At 35.2% G+C, this 5,778-nt stretch overlaps 1 long non-coding RNA gene across 1 annotated transcript; it reads right to left on the bottom strand.

The window, feature by feature from the left end:
- Positions 1-1,819: 1,819 nt before the first annotated feature.
- On the bottom strand, positions 1,820-5,569 carry LOC144703216 (uncharacterized). Its single transcript, XR_013581500.1, has 3 exons — positions 5,512-5,569; positions 3,984-4,080; positions 1,820-2,262 (listed from the first exon to the last, which is right to left on the bottom strand). It is a non-coding gene; the product is annotated as an uncharacterized LOC144703216 (long non-coding RNA).
- Between the last annotated feature and the right edge of the window lie 209 nt (positions 5,570-5,778).

Genomic DNA, 5,778 nt, shown 5'->3' with positions numbered 1-5,778 from the left:
TATCTTTTTACTCATTATGAATGTTGATCAAATTATCATCCAGGCTTAGTCGATAACCTCCATCTTCACTAATTTTCTCATACCATTCTACTCTTTTTGTCTATCATGGGAGTAAGATATCTAAGTATTCTAAGCCCATCAGATATCCTTAACATACCTCACCCATTCTTTTGAGCGATTCCTCATTCTCTTCTCTCTTTACATATAGTTAGATAGGAGCCTCGTCACACGTGATTCATGGATACACAATTGATTTTCTGTGTTTACATGAGAAGTGAATAATGACCATCTCTTTCTCTCAAGAGGGACCAAACTTAGTGGGGAACCATCATATGTGAGTGAGTGATGTGAGAAAGTGAGGGAAAGCATTACCTAGATTATAGTATCATACCTGGCGAGAAGTAGGCTTCACTCCTCATGACAACCAGCTCTTTCCAAAATCACAAGGGAGTCTCTCCTAAGCATTCAAGCATTACATAGGTATAATCATACTTAGAGGTGTAATTGATATCATAATTAATTCAGGCTCATGTTGTTAGGACTACAAGGTAAATGTATCAACCAAGAGATTTTAAATGCCATCGCTAATGGAATAGCAATGATTTAAGTTGGGGGGTCTGATTACATCCATTCCCAATACCCTATAAGATTACATTTACATGTTTATCTGCATTAAATTACTCATAATTGCATGTTATCAAACTTAAACTGATTAAATCTATTTTTAGAATGAAATTCTGAATTTTCTGCATTTTTTTGAGATTTTTCTAACCATATATTCTAAAAGAATATTATTTTCGATACAGAATATGATTTTTCTGGGATTCTTCGTCATTAAATTAGGAAAGATATGATTTTTCTAAGTCCAAATATAATGATATGTATTTTTTGGGATTTTATTTTAATTAATATGAATTTTTAAATAGTTTATATTTATTTTAAGCCCTTTTAGTTTCCGCCCCCATGTGTTGTCATTCGATTCGTCTAATGGTGATGAATTATAATTGATTGCAATGATTGGTGACAACAAATCATTAACTGAGTTAATGATTGGCATCAGCCCATCATTTCATCCCGCAATCATTGATTCACGATTCGCGAAGCAATGATTGCCATTATGACTAATGAAAAAATCATATTTATTTGTCTCTACGTAGGGTGATGTGGACGAATAGAAAAAAAGGCCCCCTTTTTTTGCAATAGATGCTATGTCGACCGAGGAGCAAGAGACAAAATTCTTTTTGCTCTCTTTCTCTCTCTCTCTCTCTTCTGATTCAGATGGCGGTGCCGCGGCGCACGCGTGTCCAATAGTAGTTAGGAAAAAAATCCATCGCGTGCTGATGAGTGCCGTGATAAATCCAAAATGATAGTAATATATATGTGCAATTTCAGCTATTTTACGTACTTCTTTATCTTTATCTGGATATATTATCAACATTTATGTTAAGTTGTGAAACATCATGAAACAAAATCATTTTTTTCTAATTTGGAGTTAATTATTATCATTTGTGGGACTAACCCCACTTAACTCAATGAGTTAAGTGGAATGAATCTCACTCTCTTCTTAGTTTATGTGGAAGATGCAGGAATTAGGTGAAACTTTCATGAATAAAGGGGATAATTAAATGAAGAGGAAGCTATTTGGACTAGAGGAGCAGGGTCAGCCACAACCCTGGGCCAAGAAAGAAGGCCCAAAGCAAGACAGTTGGCTCTAGTCTAAAGGCCCACTAAGGAAGCTCCACTAAGCCCACTATGAGAGGCATGTTGGGCCAAAGAAAGGAGGGCAAGGGGAAGGTCCAGTCATGATTATTTATGAATATTTCAGGGGCTTAAATGATGATTGGAGGACAACCTTGGACGTGGATCCAAGCCAGAGAAGAAGATCCAGCCATTCAATCCACAAAGCATCCAAGGGTGGAGACTTAAAGATAACACCTTTAATGCTAATTAAGGAAAGAAGCCTTAAACGTCCAGGGGGTATTTCAAAGGTTCAATGCTGATTGGAGGACCATAATGGACGTGGATCATGACCCTGAAAAGAAGATCTGGCCATCCATTGTATTAAAAATCCAATGGCTCTCCTTTGCTCTCTCTCCCTATATAAACCCCTTCACCCTATTGTAAAATTCATCTTGTGATTCGATCCAAAGTAATGTTTGGTGGCCTAAGTGCAATTGAGTCATAGATCCATTCACCTCAGTGAGTGCCAGGCTGAGCAGGAAGCATCCAGGGCTGAAGAAGCTGGTGGAAAGGAGAAAAATCCTAAAATATAGAAAAATTTCAGAAATTTGTTCTAAAAATAGATTTAATCATTTTAAGCTTGATAACATGCAAATATGAGTAATTTAATACATAAATACGCATAAATATAATAATATAAGGCACTAAAGATGCATGTTATCAGACCCCCCAAGTTAAATCATTGCTAGCCCCTTAGCAATGGCATTTAAAATCTCTTGGTAGATACATTCACCTTATAGTCTTAGCAACATGAGCTTGAAGTTATAATGATATCAATTACACCGCTAAGTACGATTATACCCATGTAATTCTAGAATGCGTATGAGAGACTCCCTTGTGATTTTGGAAAGAGCTGGTGGTCATGAGGAGTGAAGCCTACTTCTCGCCGGGTTTGATACTATAATCTAGGTAATGCTTTCCCTCACTTTCTCACATCACTCACTCACACATGACGGTCCCCACTAAGTTTCCTCCCTCCTAAGAGTAAAAGATAGTCACTATTCACTTCTCAAGTAAACACAGAATATCAATTGTGTATCAAGGAATCACGTGTGATGAGGCTACTATCTAACTATGTGTAAAGAGAGAAGAGAATGACGAATGTCTCAAAAGAATGGGTGAAAGGTATGTTAAGGATGATTGACAGGCATAGAATACTTAAGATAGCTTACTCCCAAGATAGACAACAAGAACAAAATGGTATGAGAGAATATGTGAAGATGGACGTTATTGACTAAGCCTAGATGATAATTTAATCAACATTCATATCGAGCAAATAGAGATGCTTCCAAGAAAAACCCCAATTTTTTTTCCTTTTTTTCTTTCTTTTTTTTTGTTTTTTTGTTTTTTTGTTTTTTTATTTTTTTTATTTTTTTATTTTTTTCTTTCTTTTCTTTCTTTTTTTTTTCAACAGGGGTGAACATAAATGGAAGCTTAGTATGGGAATGGATAATGGTTGATCAACTACACAACATTTGATGCATTCCAGGCTAGTACCATGAAGATGAGCTCAGAAGACAAGACGTAGACATAAACAAAGAGAGTTATATAAAGGAAAAGGTATGAGAGGGTGAATCACAAGGGGAAGAGGAGAAGAAAATTGGGAGTGAGCATATCATAGTATTCTAGGACTAGCGGGGAATAGATGGGCACCTATAAGAATGAGTGAAATTGGGTTAATGGTAAGGGTAAGCTAGGGAAAATGGATGAAGAGGGTACACATATAGGTTTCAAAAGGTATTTCAAGGTGGCTCAAGGAAAGGTCATTCTGTGCTTAAGAATTTGAAATATGACCATTTTTACCTCAAGAGAGATTCACTTAGTGGAGATTTGAAACTTTAGACTCGATTCACTCATTGGTGGGTGGATGATGGTGGCTCACTCGGCATTCCCCTAAGACGATAGTACTTCAACCCTTTGGTTTTCATGTCTGTTCCTCACCCTGCCAGATATCCTAACCATTTGGAAGAAAAACACATGCATCTAGATCATGGCTCATACCATTGAGAGATGTATTTGATCCACTACACAAGCCTAACTTCTATACTCATGTTGCTAGGATACGGGGTGACTGCTTCTCCAAGATGGGTATGATTAAATTCATACAATTATCTACCCCCCAACTTGAAAAGATGTAAGGAATAAAAATATTTTCGGAACCAAAGTTCCCCCCCCCCCCCACTTAAAATATGCATTGTCCCTAATGCAAGAAAATAAAAACAGAAGGAAGATGATAGTCTAACCGTGATTCTTTTGCGTCCGATGTCATTGTCTTGCCATGGATCCTTGTGCTTAGTACGGCTGCCTCCGCGTAATTTATTCTCCTAAAACCAATATTATCTAGAAAGCGAGTCAATGAGATCATCTTGGGTATGTGATAGCCAATTATTTAAAGCAACAAGACAAAAAATATTATTTAAAGCAAATTACTATAAGTGATTATTAAATTGAAAATAAAGAAGCTAGAAGCCCCATAAAAACAAAAGTCATCATGACTATGATACCACTAATCTTGTGTATGAGATTTTCAACACCAATGTGCATAAATTTATATTTCAAGGTTGGCTTTGATATTGATTTGGATAACAATGTAATATATGTATGAAACACATAATTGAAACACAAATACAACCTCATAAAATTTTTTTTTCAAAATCCATGAAGTTGTAATATCAATATGTCAAATATATGTTATCCCCATTCAATTCAACCATATGTTCATTCGTACTCCATAAATATTCAAAGAAAATATTTTTCAAATGGATATCAAATATATGATCATGCCAATTGGTGAAAAATATTTTCTTCAAAGTTATTCTCTCTAGTATTGATTCCAACCCCTTTTTTAAGGTTACTTCTCCTTGCTCAATGAAGACTTTAATTTCATGATCATGTATCTCATCAATAAATTCATCAAAAACTTCAAAACTTTTGCTTATATTCAGAGGTTTATCACAAGACTGATCAATTGAAGTATCATCTTGATTATCCATAAATAATAGCTGAATATCAAAATTATCATCAGAATTACATGAACTATGTGAATCCACATTTTCATCTTTTCTTGAGCATGTATCTCTCCCATGATATTCATCATTAGAAATAACATTTTGATCATCAAAAAATAACATCTGAAAATTATAAGGGTGAAAATTACGCAAATTTTTAGCCCTTGTCGTTGTGAATTTTTGGCTTATGCAATAAAATTTATAAAACTCTACTTAATATGTATAGTGATAAGTATGAGTGTCGTCCAAGGGAGGCAAGTAGGAATTTCAATTTGATTTAATTTTTGGTGTTTTAGATCCTAATTAGAGTGAATTTGATCTTCAATGAGGATCAAGTCACCCTAATTAGGTGAGAATTTAGAGAGGGGGGTAGGAGAGATGGGAAGATTAGAAGAATTAAGAGCTCTAAATTTCCTTCTTTGATCCTAATTAAAGGATCCAAGAAATCATTTAGAGAGGTTGAAAGAGGGTTCTTAAAATGAGTTGGGTTGATTTTTCAGATTGATAATTCAGAACTAAAATGGGGTAAATTGAGACTTCTAAAAATTAAAACTAAATTTTTTTATAATTTTCTTTTGTAATGCAATTGAATGCCCAGGTAAAATTCCTCAATTTCGCCTCTCAATCCTAATCAGGGCTTGTACATGCCGCTCAAGCCAAGCGATTTAGGAGTTCAGACTAGAATGGAGATGAAGAAACAAACAACTTAACCTATTTCATTCAAAATGCACAAAAGTTTGAATACAATGAAAGAAAAAAATACCAAAACTGTTGATCCAGGCTGGGACTCCTCTCTGTCTTGCAGCTGTGATGAAGCACCCTCCAGACTGAGCTCCCCCTCTCGAAATTCAGCTTTTATACTTAGGTTATAGGGTAAAATCACCATTTTACCCCATTTAGTACTTAATATTTATCTATCAATGTAGGCTAGATCTGAATGATCTAACCGTACAGATAGAAAGAGGGGATCAAGACGAACAAATCCATAAAAAAATCATCTCAATCGGACTTCAGGATCAAAAGTTATTAA

This window comes from Wolffia australiana, chromosome 5 (genome assembly GCF_029677425.1).
Source record: "Wolffia australiana isolate 7733 chromosome 5, ASM2967742v1".
Taxonomy (NCBI): Eukaryota; Viridiplantae; Streptophyta; class Magnoliopsida; order Alismatales; family Araceae; genus Wolffia; species Wolffia australiana.
This window is presented reverse-complemented; position numbering and strand designations above follow the sequence as displayed.